This window comes from Camelus dromedarius, chromosome 12 (assembly GCF_036321535.1).
Source record: "Camelus dromedarius isolate mCamDro1 chromosome 12, mCamDro1.pat, whole genome shotgun sequence".
NCBI classification, from domain to species: Eukaryota; Metazoa; Chordata; class Mammalia; order Artiodactyla; family Camelidae; genus Camelus; species Camelus dromedarius.
In genome coordinates, this window is record NC_087447.1 from 30,603,929 (window position 1) to 30,621,354 (window position 17,426).

A 17,426-nucleotide genomic window follows, 5' to 3' on the forward strand; every position below is an offset into this window, starting at 1 on the left:
AGTCATGGCAGAAAAATACAGTTTGTCTGCGGATAAATCATACATGACCCTAACTCCTAGCTGTCTACAAAATGGAAGTCAACTCATGGCAGAATTAACTTACACCTTTAACTCTTTAAATGAATGTACAAATTCCCCACAGTGACCTGAGTGCAAACCAGCCATTGGCCATGAAACAATCATGGGCAATAGGGATCAGCAGAGTTTTAACCTTATTTTATCTCTACTATTAAGAGTTCTATGAATGCTGGAGTCATTTAACATGATAGCTCTGCTTTTAGAAGAGCTGTTGGATCCTTCCAGATTTAATCAGTACTAATCATATGTTTATTGCAGTTTATTTATTCATTCATGTATTCATTTATGTATCAGTAATAAATATGTTGTTTCTAACTATTCTGTTAGGTATCAACTGGGGCAGAAAGAGTTAGGATTTCATATATCTCAGGCCCTATTAGTCTGTGTAAGTTACCTCACTTCTCTGTTTTAGGTTCATTATCTATAAATGATTAAATCGGTATGAATTGTCAAACTTCCCTGGGAAAGTTGTCATAAGAGTCAAATGTGTTATTTTTTAAAAGTATAAAGTACCAGAAAAATGCAGTAAATACCGATTGCTTGGGTAATCTCTGGGCAAGCAAGATTTCCACAGCAAACATGCTTTTACTGTTCTACTAGCTAAGGCAAACTACAATTCATAAGCTATTACCCAATAAATAATTGAGTAGGGAGGAAACTCAAGTCAAGGTTGATTCTTTTATCTAGAGGTTAAAATGACTAATACCTCTCAGGAAAGTGAACTATGACTGAGTCTTTAGATACATATTGAGAAGTATTCTGGAATCTTAAAACATTTTTATAATGTTTTGATTTATTTAAGATATTTAAATTGCAGATGCAGAATTCTTAGGAGGTACACAACTACAATGGGTAAAAACATCATGTAAATATGACAGAAAGAGATGAGCATCTATTTCACCAAACTGTAGTTTTTGCCCACTTGAAGTGAGCACAGGATTTCTTCCTGTCTTTATGGCTGAAGTTTATGGGCCCCATATACAACTTAGAGGAGCTTTCTAGGATTCAGACACTCCCTATATCAAAAAGGAATGGAAGCTCCAGTGTTAAGGAGGGAATTGTTCTCACAGAGGGGCAATCCTTATGATCTTGTTCATTAATAATAAAATAACTGAAAATTTATTAAGCACTTTCCATTGTCCTAAGAGCTTTACATTTATTACATCATCTATTCTTTGCATGAGGCTTACAAAGTAGGCTTCATTTTATACTGAAGCATAAAGAGGTTTAAAATATACACACAAGCCATTCAGTGGAAGAGCTTGGGACAGGAAGGGGGAGAAACTGGAAACTGGGGAGGAGGAAAGCACAGATGGGAAAAAGGAAGGAGAAGTAATTCTACCTTAAGGATAATCGAGTTAAGGGGTATTTTTCCTTTATCAGAATTGTTCATCTCTTTCCCAGGCTCAATCTAATTCTGAAGCAGGCTGAGTCCTGCTTCATCGATAAAGTGTTTCATAGCCAAGTCATCTGACGTAATTTTCTTTCGGCGCTGGACTGGCCCTGGGGCTCAGCGCTTAGTCATTCCCTCATTTTCTAACATGTAAGGATTTTCTGTGCCCACAGATTGTGAGAGATTTGGATCCTAAGATATATCTTTCATATGTTGTTATATGTTAACGTACTCTAAATATTCTGCAAGTTATTTTTATCAATACCACCTATTTGAGATTTTTTAGTATTGGTGTGTATATATTGGTTTCATTAGTCTTGAATTCATTATATAGAAAATGAAAATAAACCAAATTTATTTGTTTTCTCACTGAAAGATATTTGAATGACTTTCCATTTTTTGTTATTTTAAACATTGCTGCAATTAATATTCTTGTCCATGTCTATATGAACACTACAAAAAAATTTTTTTCCTCTTTTGTCTTCAGAAGGATTCTACCAAATAACAGTTTTTTGTGGTTCCTTATTCCCTAGTATCCAGACTAGAAACTGACATGATCAGTTTTAAGTTTTTGCCAATCATTTCTGCCAATTGTTTTGATTCATATTTTCCAGATTTCTGGTGGGGTTGAGTATCTTTTCTTTTCATAATATTTTAATTGACACTTTTAATAGAAAATTACATGAATAATTACATTCCTCAGTGACTTTCATAAAATAATTACAAAATGTTATAACCATCCAAATGAAAAAAAAAAAAAAAAGAACGTAAACACTACAGAAGCCATCCCCTTCCGTGCCTCCCTTACACTTCCTACTGGTCCTCAGAGGTAACCACTGTCCTGACACGTAACTCAGGAGGTTAGTTTTGTCTATTTCATGACTTAATATATAAAATTATTTGGTATTTACTCTTTGCATCTGTCATATTAGGTTAATATTATAGTTTGGAAATCTCTCCATGCTTTTCTTTGTAGTCATAATTTGTTTATTTTAATTGCTGTATTTTTATTTGTATGTATATATTCTTTATCCATTTAATTTTATGGGACTGTGGACATTTGGGTTGTTCACAGTTTCTAGTATTAATAATATAATTATGAGTAGAACTGCTCTGCACTTATGATTGTATTATTATTAGCTTGCCTCTGCACACATTTCTGTTTCACATATATATATGAATATACACTTAGGTACAAAGAAAATCAGAGCAGAAAAAAACTGAAATTTACAAGCTGCACAAAAGTGAGTAGGGTGAGGAGCCAGTGAATAGATGGGCAGACATGTGAGAGGACCAGAAGAGTGCGGTATCACAGATGATAACGCACAAAAGCATTTCCACGAGATAGCTGTGTCTGCAGTGTGAGAGGCTACAGAGGAGTCCAGGAAAAATGTGAGAAGAGAAGCTGTGTTATTTGTAATCTTAATTTATGCTTCTCTTTTATCCTTCTGCCCTTATCTACAACTAATTTGTCTTTAAACTGTCACTTTCCCTGTCAGAGATTCAGAACAGAGCCAGCCTTTAGTTATGGTTTATATACCTGGTGTCAAAAGCCATACCTGATTAAAAATATGCATTGTGAATATTATTATGTATTATCAGAATGAATTTACTATTTCCTTTGTTTAACAAATGTTCACTTAGTTCTTAATGTGAACAATTACTTTTCTGTGCCCTCGAGTTATAATGATAAGCAAGACAATTCTCTCCCTTCATGGAGCTTATGTTACAGTTGGAAATGTAGAAAAACACATATAAATATAGAAAGATAATCTTAGATAGTAGTAAATGCTGCAAAGAAAATCAAGCTATGAAAGCAATGTAGTAGAAAGAATGTAGCAGAGTTAATTGATGGAAGCAAATTTTCATCCTGCTCTGGGATCCTGGAATAGAAAAGGGATATAAGGTAGAAAATGAGAAAAATGGAAAAAGTGTGGACTTTAGTTAATAATAATGCATCAATATTGGTTCATTAATTATGAAAAAATGTAAAATACTAATATAAGATGCTAATAGGAGGGAAACTGGTTGTGGAGCACATGGGAACTCTGAGCATCACATATTCCATCGTACAGCTGAGATCTGGCCTTCCTAACGTTATCTACAACGACTGTGCAAAACTACTTACCCAGAATCAAACTCCCCCCTTTTCTCTATCTATGCACATGGTAATTCCTGCAGTGGTCATTATTTCTGACATGACAGCAGGGTGAGTTGGAGATGAACCTTGGAACGTGAGAGCTGGCATATAAATTCTGACTCCTACCACTTACTGATTATGTAACTGGGGCAATTTACTAGCCTCTTGGTGCCTGAAATTCCACTTCTGTAAGCTGAAGATAATGACAGAAACCTCCTCATAATGATTGTTAAGGGAATTAAATTAGCAAACATTTGTAAAACATTTAGAATATTGGCTGATACAGAGTAAGTATGTAAAATGAATATGTAAGTAAAATGGTAAGTAAAAATGAATATAGTTTCTAGTTTTTCTTTTAATTGAATATCATAAAAAGAGTCAAAATAAGCAATCTAGAAAGCTTGTGACCTAGCAGAGATAACAGATTCTAACAGGATTCGCAAGCATGTCTTTAAAACTATGAAGCCACCAGCTCGCAGAATTTCCAATATTTAAATTGTTCAGCGCCTCAATGAACCTGGTATAAACTAGGTAAGGGACCTTGGGAGATGGAATATTACAGAAAGAGTAAGTCAAGGTGATTACTGGAATTGTAGATAATGTCCCACGTTGTGATAGATTCAGTCCTATTCCTAAAAGAGTCATCTGCTTGCATTAATTCTTGTATTAAAGCCATAAAAACACAAATAAAGAAAACATGATTTCCAAATGTTAAGCCAACAGAGGATTCAGGAGAGTGAAGAGGACTTATTAATCAGATTTGTTTTTCTTGTTTTAAATGAAGTAAATTAACTTAAAAAATGCAAAATCCTAGTGTGAAATTCTGTGATGTTTGTAGATTATAATATTATACAGCTTACTTTCTTTTATATAAAAAACTTCAAACACAAATAAAACCTTGACTGCAAATAAAAGCATAATAGTTCAAGAGAAAACATAAATTGTAATACAAGGTGTGACCTGGGGTATGATGATAAGGATGCAAGTGGAGGGCAGCCAAAAATTGCAGTGATGATAAGGTCACAATGTTCAAGGTGTTTGCTGTAGCTGAGTTGTAAATTTAGTTCTAACCTTCCTTGAAGCTAAGTGTAAAGTAAAACACAGCCTGTTTTACAATTCTCATTATCAAGGAATAGAAAAGATACCAGAGACAGAGAAGAAGCAAAGCTATTCCAAGCAATAAGCTCTAAAATACAATTCTTAGAAACCAAGGTTATAACTCAACTCAAGAAAATCAATTATTCTGGGAACCAAGATATTATAAGCCAAATTCATGGTTCTTCTTAAACTGAGGATAAAGCTGCAATGTTAATGGTTTTCGTTCCAGGGCAGACATAGTAGGATGAGCAGTCAGATTTTCTTTCTTTTCATTGTATGCACTATATTTCACTTGCTTACACTGCTACTTGAGAATGGGCAGAAATACCAGCAAAGGAGAGTCAGTTCTATACTCTTTGATATGAAGGACTAGAACACCTCTCTCACCATTGTATTCTCAACAGTTAATGGTATCTGACACATAATAGATGTTTTTGTACAAAGAGAAAATTTAAAAATTAAAAATTCAATTGAGTAATACTGGGCTAAACTGAGGGGATGTGGGGGCAGGCCTGAATCTCCTAATAGTATTGCCTAAATTCTCAGACAATTTATCCAATGACAAAACATGGTTGGGAAGAATAAACCAATAAAATCTGAGTGTTGGGATATTCATGCCCACATGAACAGTTTATGGCACTTTCTCCTGCTTGGAGAGACAACTGGGGACTGTACTACTGCAGAAACTCAAGTAGATCTGACTCTTCAAATGTATAGTTGAAAACAGATCCAGAGAGTCTTGGTTCACTACATGCGTACTGGCCTCTCCACACTCATAATAAAGAAATACTGGATTTTCCCAAGATTTGGGGACTTTTAATAACACGTCTATCAGGAATTTTGGTTATAGCAGCATGGTTAAGAGAACTTGAGAGGAAAAGGCATGAGGACAGGATGTGCAAAAGGTTTGTAATTGGCAAAAGTGAACCAAGTTCAGGAAATTCTATATGAAATCTTTATACACAAAAAGTTGTTATCTTGACTATTATTAACAGTATGTAACTTGTCAGTTACCTTTCAACCAATAGCAACGCACAAATGTTTTTCAACATAATGATGAGAATATGAGTAGTGGTCTTCAGATTGGGTTGCAGTCACCTGAGAGGTACAGAAGATGTGTTAAAGAAAATATAGACCTTCTCCTTCACCTTTTTCTTTTCTTCTTTCTTCTTTTCTCCCCTCCTCTTTTCCACCCTCCCTCCCTCTCTCTCTCTATATATACATACATATATGAATTATATATATATGTGCATGAGTGTATGTGTATATATGTAATCCCTTTACTCTTCTATTTGGGGACTTGTTTATGATGCGATAGTATAGCAGTAATAATAACAACAATAATAACAATAGCTATAATATCCCTCACTTATTGAGTGGTATTACTAATATACACACAACATCATTGTAAGTTTAATTTATATTAAAAAATTCAGTCCTCACAATGACTGTATGATGTAGGTACCATTATTACTCTTCTCTTAGGATGACGTTAATGGTGACACCTATTGATATAAAAATTTATCAAAGGTCACAAAGTTAGAAAGTGTCAGAGCTGCAATTCAAATCTAAGCAGACTGGCTCCAGAGTTGGTGGTTCTGACTGCTACAAGAGTACATGTATATAAAGCATAATTAATAAAATAGGAACATATTTACGGGTTCATGCTCAAGAAATTTAAAAGGAATGAGGTTTTTAAAATATTGAAGACCATTCTGACTATGTTAATATCCTTAAAGTTATTCATCTAATAAGGCTAATGAATTAACAAAATGAGGGTACTTAACAATGGCTGGTGGGAGGAGGGTATAGCTCAGTGGTAGAGCATGTACTTAGTATGCAGGAGGCTGTGGGTTCAATCCCCAGTACCGCTGTTAAAATAAATAAAAGAACCTAATTACCTGCCCCCCACAAAAAAAAAAAAAGGCAAGAAAAAAATATGGTTGGTTAAAACATTCTAGGATTGAATTGCTATTGTACATGATTCAGCTCCTTTGTAAATACATATTAAGCACATGCATTGTGTTCAGTAGCACTGATCTGTATGCTGTGGTTAATTCCTGGCATATGTAGCACACATGTACAGATTATCTCTGCTTGCTACTTTACCATCTTTTTAAGCAGGTGAAAAGTCAACAATCCCTGAACACTTACACACACACACATACACTGAAACATTAACATCAAGATTAACTTTGACTCTCAGGTTCTTTTGTTGCAACATCTGGTCCTATCAATGATAATATCTTCCCATTAACATTGGGAGAATTGGCCTTGAATGGCTAACATATGTGTAAGGAGACAATTTAGTTTCTAAATTATGCAGAAATAGCTTAGCATAACATCTGGTTAATGTGCTATTAAAAATGAATTTCATTTTAATAGATTAAAGTTATATAAGCCTCTTTTGGGAGAAAGAGCAAACAAATTGAATTTTTCTCAAATGTAAGAATTATATGTAATACACATTTTTGTAAATGAGATCTTGTTATTAAATTAAGGTGGGATGTGTATTATGGCTTTTTGACATAAATAAGTAAAATAATTAATATTTTCTTATGATATCTTTTGTATCAATTTCCTTTTTTCTTTCAAGAGAACATAGTGGGGTTTTTTTCTGTTGGTTTGTCGATTGGCTAATTGATTGCTTGGTGTATATTGTAGGGGAATGGAGGGATCTACTCTTCTTTTTTCAGTGATAGATTTTGGATAAGATTGCCTCGCACATACAGTAGTAGCCTATGATTTCTCAAATCAGTCAATCTCATCTTCCTATGAGAGTTCTTAAATTTTCTGTGGTATTTACCTTATAGCTGATTAATTTGAAATACCTGGTGGATGATTGAGACATTGAAGACACCTTTTATGCCCCCCTTTTTCTTTTAACTGCGTGGTAGGAGTCTAAGAATAGACTTAAAGTGAATATTATATGATTATGTGTACAAAGATGGGTGCATTTTTCTATAGAGAGAATTTGTAGCTTTCAAGAGTTTCTCAAAAGGAAAGAGTATTAGGGAAAAATACAAGATTAATGTAATGTTTTAAGTCAATATTTCATTTCTTACAAAGTCATTTCAGTAGTGATTAGTTTTCTCAGAGTCAGAACTAAGTTGTTACCGGGCCTAAACCAACCATTGAGTAACTTCAGTTAACTCATCTGTAAAACAGGCACTTTGAACTAGGTTTACTTTTAGTGTCCTTTCTGACTACAAGAGCCTATAATTTATTTTAAAGTAACAAACATTTCCAGGTCATATGAGGAAATTAAATATTCTCAGATTTGAATTTACCAGTACAAAGGGCTACTTCATTATTGGCTATTTCTTAATATTTTAAACATTGATACATATTCAGAGGTTGTCCATGTGATGGTAGTATGGAATTCTACTTATTAATGACATTTTGAATAATCCTTAGTTGACTTTTAGCTATTTTTAAAGGAATTATTCAGCAGGAAGATATGATAAATGCTATCCCATGTAATTCCTTCTTCCCAATGTCTTCTTTCTGCAAATTAGTATGTGTATATATATATATGTGTACATGTAGATACATATGAATATATGTATAATTATATCTGTATGTACTGTGTGTGTGTGTGTGTGTGTAAAATGATGGTCATAAAGTGTAGAATAGGTACTTTATAAATCTTAGCAATTGGTACTTTTCGTACAAAACAATTTTCATGCTTTTTTCCCAATTTAGAAAAATATTTTGGGGAACCTGAAGGAATTCATTCAGATTTTTTGTGAGTTACATAAGCATGAAATATTGCTTCCTATGATTATCACATCTTGTTGTTGTATTTTCATTGTGGGTTTAGATAATCCAGAGAAGCTATGAATGTGAATCAACAAACATGGCAGGTATTAAATGCCACCTCCTTCTAATTTGGCCTAAAGTGCATGGAAGAAAGCTGATGAAATGAAACTCTTAGAAGAAAGCCACTTCTTTAACCTTTATTTTTGCATGAAGTAGATTTTTCAAACACTTTTATGCCTTTTATTTACGGGGCAATAATCTCTTAATAAATGAAATGTATCTTGGGGGCTGAAACGTTTGAACTGTGTAGGGCAGGCCTGCAGGCTGAAAACTCTTGGGCAGAAGCTGATGCCAGAGTCTTAAGGCAGAATTTCTTCACTAGGAAAAAAATCTGTTTTGTTCATAAAGCCTTTTAACTGATAGTGCAAGTTCCACCCATATGGTTAAGGATAATCTCCTTTGCTTGAAGTCGAAGTATTGTATATGTTAACCACATTTACAGAATATCTTCATAACACCTAGATTCATGTTTGGTTGAATAACTGGGTACTATAGCCTCAACAGGTTGACACATAAAATACCACTCTTGGATTAAGTTTATAGAAGCTTGATATTAAAGGAAAATAGAATAAAATATGTAGACATGGAGAAATAATTTACAGTTTATATCCATATAAAATTTACCATTTGGATAAGAAAGTTCCTAGAAGGCAAATCATCCTTAGAGTCCAGACATTTGAATGTTTCTTTTGTTCATTATCTCGTGTCATGTCTCAGGATTCATATAGGACATTCCAACAATGCTTCTGATGCCCTTGCTCATATAGTTTATAGTTCTGCTGAGAACCTCAATCCTTCACCACAGATCCAGGAATTGTAAGAGTAAGAAAATGTCTGATTCATCATGAACAGTATTTACAAAACATAAAAAACGAGTATTGACATCATAAAAGATGAGTATCAGAAACCTTTCTGCACATTATGTGTTCAGAATAAACTCTAAGAAGGGGTTATTCCTGTCTACTATGGAATTTGTTGATTTCATGAAGTTAATAACATTTCCTGTGTTATGTCAGGAATACTGTTTGAAATTAGGAAGTAAAACAAGTGTTTACGTAATCTTCAGTGCAGTGTTAAACTTAATTATTCATAGATTGGTCTATATTACAGCTCTACAGTGACAAAAGTTAATATAAAATATTTTGTTTAATGAGATAGTGCAATGGTTAATTTTATGTGTCAACTTGCGTGGGTGAGAGTGCCTAGTTATTTGATTAAACATTAGTCTGGATGTTTCTGTTACGGAACATTTCATCTTCATGTCTTAAAAGGGAATAATGGACTCCAGGAGACTTGGGAAATAAACAGTTTGTCATTGGGATGTTAACATCTACCTTATACTCCTCTGCTTCCCATGGGCTCGATTTCTTTGTGGTTCCTGTCTAATTCTAGTTTTAGAATTAGAATATCTGTGGTCAATTCATTTTTAAACTTTTCTTTTCCCTCATGAAGAAGTACCTTTGATGAAGGTTTTTCAAGGGCTGAGAAATCTACGGATTTCTTTTACTTTTGTGTTGTATTTGACACTACTTTGAGCATCTCCTCTTTACCAAAATTCTTCTCTAAGAACCCTGAGGAAAACTTTATCCTTCATTTATTTATTATGCCTATCTGAATGTTTTCTGGCTATTTTCTGCATTCTCTTGTGGCTCTTTTCCCTCTTCTCTATAAATAAACACAAGAAGTCCTCAGTAACTTTGGTCTTGGCTATACTTACAGCTTCTTCAATCATTTGTATTCAACTGTTTTCCCTTGGCCAGACACCAATTCATTTTAATGTCTGAAAAACGTTCCAATTATATGGTCTTCTTAAAACACAAATTTACCTCTCTAAATAGATCCATGGAATAGAATAGAGCCCAGAAATGTACTCAAACATACTTTGAACAGTTGAGTTTTTTTTTTTTAATAATAGAGCAAATAAAATACACATAAAGAACAAATGAATCAATAAATTGTGCTGGAACAATTGGATATCCATAAAAACATGAGCCTTGGTCCATACCTTTCATCATATACAAGAATTAACTCAAAAATGCATTATAGGACTAAATGGTAAACCTAAAACTATAGTACTTGTCAAAAAGATTATAGCAGAAAACCTTTTAACCTTGTGTTTAAAAAAAAAAATGATTGCTTAAATACGACACCAGAAACACCATCTAAAAAGAACAAATTCATAGATTATACTTCATCAAAGTAAAAAATACTAATTTTCTCAAAAGGAACTAATGAGACAACAAAATGGAAACCCAAAGATCAGAAGAAAATCAATGCAATGCATATATCTGATAAATGACTTATGTCCAGAATATATAAAGAACTCTCTATAGTCAACAGTAACAAAATGTACAACCTGATCAAAAAAAGTGTACAAAAGATTTGAGCAGATGATTCACCATAAAGATATATGAATGGCAAGGAGCACAGAAAAAATTCTCAACATCATCAGTCAACAGGAAACTGTGAATTAAAATCAAAATTAAGTATCACTGCATACCTATTAGAATGACAAAAATTAAAGACTGACCATACTAAATGCTTGAGAGGATATGAAGGAATTAGAAACACTGCTGGTAGGAATGTAAAATGGTGCAACTACTTTGGGAAGCAGTCATTTCATTCCTAGGCATTTACCCAAGAGAAAGGGGAATTTATGCCCATTAAAGATCTATACATGAATGTTCATAGAAGCTTTGTTTGTAATGGTTAAAAACTGAAAACAACACAAATGTCCATCAACAGGTGAACAGATAAACAAATTGTGTTATATTCATGCAGTAGAATAGTGCTTAGCAATTATCATTGATCCAACAATATAGACCTTAACATTATATTTCCTCCCAGGCACATTACACTTCCTGCAAGAATCCTTCTCAAAACAAGCTGGTTAAGTTATGCGTTCTTCACCCAGACAGTCTGCGTGAAGTCCAATTACAAACATATACCATTATTTTCTAATTCATGTACTATCAAGTGTTGGTAAATAGTCTCTTCATTACAAGCATTCTCCCCCTTCCTTTAATCTTTCAACAGATCTTTAATAACAACCCATTAAATTGAAGGCATTTATAATTTGCATACTGTTTTAGAAAAGAAACATCCACCTTGCTTTCTCTCTTTTCTTCTCCCATCTGTCTTTTTTTCTTTCTCCGTATCTTTATTTAGTGTCATTCTTTATTTAGCTGAAGAAAACCCAGCAAATACAATACAAAGTAAGATGACATCCCTGACTTCATGAGGTTCACAGGAAATAGTCGTCTTAAACATTTTTGCATTCACCAGTAAAACTATGTCTTGCGCACAGCAGCACAACAAAATGTATTTTGATACTATTTTTTAAGTCTCAGGAACTTCACCTTTGCTATTGGAATTTGTTAGAATAGATATTCTGACCCAGGCAGTGGCCATGTTCTTAGCTATTCAATCTGCTTCAAAGAATTTATTGTCTTTCCCACTGACTTTTAGGACTAGGCATGTAGGCATGACAGAATATATTAAAACTTCAACACCAAGCATGTTGTGCATCAATCAGTTATTAAAAAGTTGAATTTTTGTTGCATTTTCAGACCAACCAAGTAGAGTTTGAATTATGTCAAGATCATAACCACACTGACATTTTTCTATGTGCCTCGCCCATGTAATAGTCATTTATAATAAAGCCCCTTTGATCTTCTCTTGTTGATTGTGCCAAGCTCTTTTATATCTCAGGACCTCTGTATGGCCAGGTCCCTTGCCTAAAAGACTCTACAGTTAGGAATATTTACCAGCTAACTCATTCATTCTTTTTCTTTTTTCTGCTCTAATTCCATCTTCTCAAAGATATTCATCTCTGATCACCCCAGTATAATTTTGGTATATAATTGTTTCTTTTAGCATATTATATTTTTCTTCCAAGTATGTTAACTAGATGATGCATTATTATAATATATACAGCAAATTATATAACAGCAGGCACCAACCAATAGAACTGATTTTCATTTATGCTTGAGTAGAGTCCTGGGATGCCCCGTTGAGAGAGTTATTATACATTTAGTTTCTGGATTATGGAAAGTGGAAACACATAAAAAGAGGAACAAAATATGAAAGGGTCTAGACTGGAATGGGTACTTTCTTGTGATTTTTGCTGTTTACATTTAGGACCTGCTCCCTCATCTAAACTGAAAGCTGAATATATGTCATATTTTCCTCTAGGTTCCCAGTGGCAGAAAGGGTGCCCTGCTTATAGTTTGTGTCCAGCCAGTACTTGTTACTGAAGATGATTCCAATCCTTAGAAATGTTCCAGAATGCAGGGCCTTGGGTTGACAGTGTTTGTTTTATTACCTCACTTAACAAGAACTGAAAATCATGAATATATATTTTGAAAAGCACCTCAAATCTCTACTAGCTTAGTCTTCATAGAACTTCTTGAGAACATAGAAGAGAAAACTCTCATAATTACTGTGCAGTGGTATTCAGACATGTCATTCCTCTGATTTCTTGGGCACTCTTGACAACCCATAGTGGATTTTAAAAATATACTGCAATTTGTTTTCCCAGGATATTGTATCATTTAGGGGCAAATTAAATTCCACTATCATGGTGGGTCACATTTCTCCCCTTTTCATTAGACTAGCAGCCCCTAAATTTCCTTCTTTCATTTTATTATTTTTTAAATCTAAGGGGTGCTTCAGTGAATAGGACAAATAAGGCATTTAACAAATACTTGTTGAATGAATGAATTAAAATACAATGGAGGAGCTGTAAACTCAGTCTGAGAATCTTATATCTAAAATGCCAAATATAGTCACAAATATTTACATCACTGGTTACTCAAGATGGAATATAATAGATTGTCTTCTTAACTCAGATGTATTCAAAATAATAACACTAAACATGATATGAAGTCATTAAAAAGAGTTATTTCATCAGAATTGCTGTTGTGGGTATTCTCACAATCTACCCAATGAGAGGGCATAGTGAGTGACCACTGTGATTGAAAACAGATCTCTCTCCTCTCAATTTATGAGCAAAGCAAATTATTTCTTAAATGTTATCAACATTACTGTTTCCTTTTTCTCAGGACCAGAATATAAAAGTAAGCTATATATTTCCACATTCACATGAAAAATTGGTTAGCTGCTTCGCCAGATTAATGTCACCTATTTAAATAATAATATTATGTCCAATGACTAATGGTCAGTAAACATGATATACCAAGATAATCAGAGTTGACTTATATTCACACCTGGTTTATTATTTTTACATCAACTGAAACTTACCAAATATTTACTGCTGTGAACAATTGCCTCCTCTTCTTCTTTTTTTGCTAATAAGATGCTTTTCTTTTTTTATTAAAAATGACATTCCTGCTTTTAGTGCACTACCCAGAGAGGGGTCCATACAACGTTGTTGTTCTGGGTTGTAAGTCTTACAAGTTAAAAGAAAACTTTCACAATGTTGGGATCCCTTGCTGTCCTGCAAATGAAGGAGAAGGATGTCCTTAAATTCTTTGCAGCAGGAACCCACTTAGGTAGCAGCAACCTTGACTAACAACCAGAACCATCCATCTACAAAAGGAAAAGTGAGGCATTACCTCATACACCTAAAGAGAACCTGGGAGAAGCTTCTGCTGGCATCTCCTGCCGTTTCTGCCTTTGAAAACGGGGCTGATGCCAGTGTCCTACTCTCCAGGAATGCTGGACAGAGGGCTGTGCTGAAGTTTGCTGCTGCCAGTGGAGCCTCTCCTATCGCTGGCCGCTTCTCTCCTAGGACCTTCGCCAGCGAGATCCAGGCAGCCTTCCGGGAGCCACAACTGCCCTTGGTTACTTATCCAGGGCTGACCTCAGAGTTACCTTATGTTAACCCACCCACCATCATTGTGCCATACAGACTCCTCTGCGCTATGTGGACATTGCCATCCCCAAGCTCACACGGTAGGTCAGCTGTGGTGAGTCTAGTGCAGGAAGTTCGGCGCGGGAAGTTCTGCGCATGCGTGACTCCGTCTCCCATGAACACCCGGGGGGAGGTCAGCCTGACTCCTCTTCTGCGGAGAGATGCTGAAGAGATGGGAAAGGGAGACCAGGGGGCTGCTGGAAAGGCTCTGACCCAGGAGGAATTTCAAGGTGAATGAACTGTTCTGGCTCCCGAATTTACTGCCACTCGACCTGATGTTGCAGACGGGTCTGTAGGTGCCCTCCGTGCCCATCCAGCATTTCTCTACTGAAGCCTGCAGCGCGGAGCCCGCCACTGGGGACTGGACTGCAGCTCCCACTGCTCAGGCCGCTGGACAGGTAGGAACAGCCACTGAGTGGTCTTAGGTTGTTCTTTCACAGACTCTTAATCAGAAAATGGAAATAAGACTGACGGAAAATTAAGTGTTTTTTTTTTTTTAATTACATTCTTGAATTAGACTCAGTAGGATATTTTGTGTGTGTGTGTGTATATATATAAAACTAGAAAAATATATATACACATACACATACCGACATAAGTGGGGATATACCTATATGAATACGTTTGAATAATAGAGGAATAGACAGCTGTGCTTATATCTGCCTTTTATTCACTTACACATTTACCAAAGGTACGTACCCCGTTTATTGACCGATTAGATATGACCAAATAAATAACCACCATCACACATTTCACACGATACTAAAAGCTTTCTTTTTAAAAATGCGTCCAACTAAGTTTCCCTTTTAGATTAACCTACATTTTATTTCTAATTAAAGTATAGTGCTACAGTTCAAATTAGCTGATAAAACCTGTTAAAAGTTTCGGAAGTAAAATGGTTTCTGTCGTACTTTGGTTTGTTTTTTTATTTCCCCAGGATTGTTTGAAAGCAGGTTCTGGGGGAATGTGAAAACTCTCAGTACTTTCCTTATTGTTTTAATCCACATGTTAGACTTGATTATCGTTTTGCATTTGGCATTGATTGGGGAGTTTTTAGCATACAAGTGCTGTTTGCCTGACTCTATAAATATGACATTAATATGGAAGTTATTTGAAGGTGGTAAAAGAGACTGTATACATATGTTTGTTTTTCTATGTATATTTCTTAATGAATTCTTTGTTATTTTTCTCCATGATATGATTTATCTTTAAATCATAGCTATACAAAAGTTCACCTCATTTGTAGTTTTATTTTGTATTATTTCAACAACCACATTTTTTCAGGTTTTGCAGCTGTTTTCATAGGACCTAGGTTTAATGTTTTTTTCACTCAGAAAATGTTTCATATTTATCAACCTTTTATTTTAAATGTTATTATTTCATCTGTATCTTTGAGTTTCCTAAATATTATTTTCAAATCTTGTTACCCTGTTCCATAAAACTTATTTTTCTTGCAGTGTCTCTGTGGACTGATTTAGACTTTATTTACTTTCTTAGAAATAGGTGTCTTATATATCTTAGAAAATGGGTTCAAAAACTTATTTTGTGGGGAAATTTAGTTTTCTGTTTGATCCTTTAACTTTGCTTCTCTGTTCTACTCTGCTTACCTATACTTGTTGAGTAGGATAGTGAATTGCATCCACCTGATTCCAGTTTCCCCAGTCAAGAATCAGGTCTTAATGTGAGCTTTCGGGCTCGTTCCACGAGGGAGATATTGTGAACACCTGAGGTCATTCACCAGCGAGTTAGTAACTCATCTCAGCCAAGTTACATGCTGTGTATTTATCACAAGTGTGAGGTGTACCTAGGTATACTTATATGTACGCGTGTGTTGGGGTGGGGGGGTGAGCTGGGAGAGCAGTGCTTTTTACAAGTAAAGAAATCCTAACCTGGTCCTCACTTCAACCTGTGAGTTTGGCTCTAGTGCTATCTTGTTTTGGCATATTTTTTATCCCTATAGTTAATCAAAGCTGGAAGGTAGGCTGCTTTTTAATTTTGTTAAGTTCAGAGAACAATCTTCTGCTTTGACTCTCTCCTACTTCTGACCAAAGAACCTGTTAATCTTGTTTTTGTGTTTTATTTTTAAACAAGAGAAATTTATTTTGTCACTATTCTGAAGGCTAGAAGTTCAAGATCAAGGTATCAGCAGAGTTGGTTTCTTCTTTTATTTTTTTAATTGAAGTATAGTTGATTTACAATGTTTCAGGTGTACAGCAAAGTGATTCAGTTACAGACAGACACTTATGCATATATATGTGTGTGTGTGTGTGTGTGTGTGTGTGTGTGTGTATTCTTTTTCAGATTTTTTCCATTACGGGTTAGTATAAGATACTGAATATAGTTCCCTGTGCTATATACTATAGGTCCTCATCTATTTTATACATAGTAATGTGTATCTGTTAAGCTAATCTTATTGTCTTCATATGTGCTTTTTTTGCTTTGTTTTGCTACTGCTATATGTTATATAGTCAGGAGTTTACTGATCTCTAAACTTATGGAACCCACCATTAGCTTTTAAATATCCTTTGATTTATGATATGCACTTGCCTATCAGTTGTCTTGTACCTTTTTATATTTTCAGATATTTTTCTAAAAATTTTGAAAAACTCCTGTCCATCAAATAGTGACTTTTTTTTTTTGCCTTTATTTAACCATAGATAGTCTCAGTGAAAGAATAACTCTTAATTGTATGGATCAGGAGTTAGTCTCCACCCAGTTCCAAGCTTCTCAGGTTGGCTTCTTTAGGCATTCCAGAGAGGATCATTTAGATGTTTTGATTAAATTGTAGATAGATATGTCTATATATCTATCCATTTAATATCTTCTTATTGCCCCCAACTATATATCATATATAATTTAATAAAAGTAAGTACATGTATGATATGGTTATATATATATATTATATATTATATTATATATGTAAAGTTCTGTTTTCTTCATATTTTGTCCCTGTTCAAGAAGACTCTAATGACTGCTAATTGTTTATCATATCAAATATCAGTTCCTCAGGCATCCTTTTC

General features: G+C 34.5%; 1 pseudogene; it reads left to right on the forward strand.

The window, feature by feature from the left end:
- Positions 1-13,968: 13,968 nt before the first annotated feature.
- Positions 13,969-14,831, forward strand: LOC105106352 (small ribosomal subunit protein uS2-like; annotated as a pseudogene).
- Positions 14,832-17,426: the final 2,595 nt, after the last annotated feature.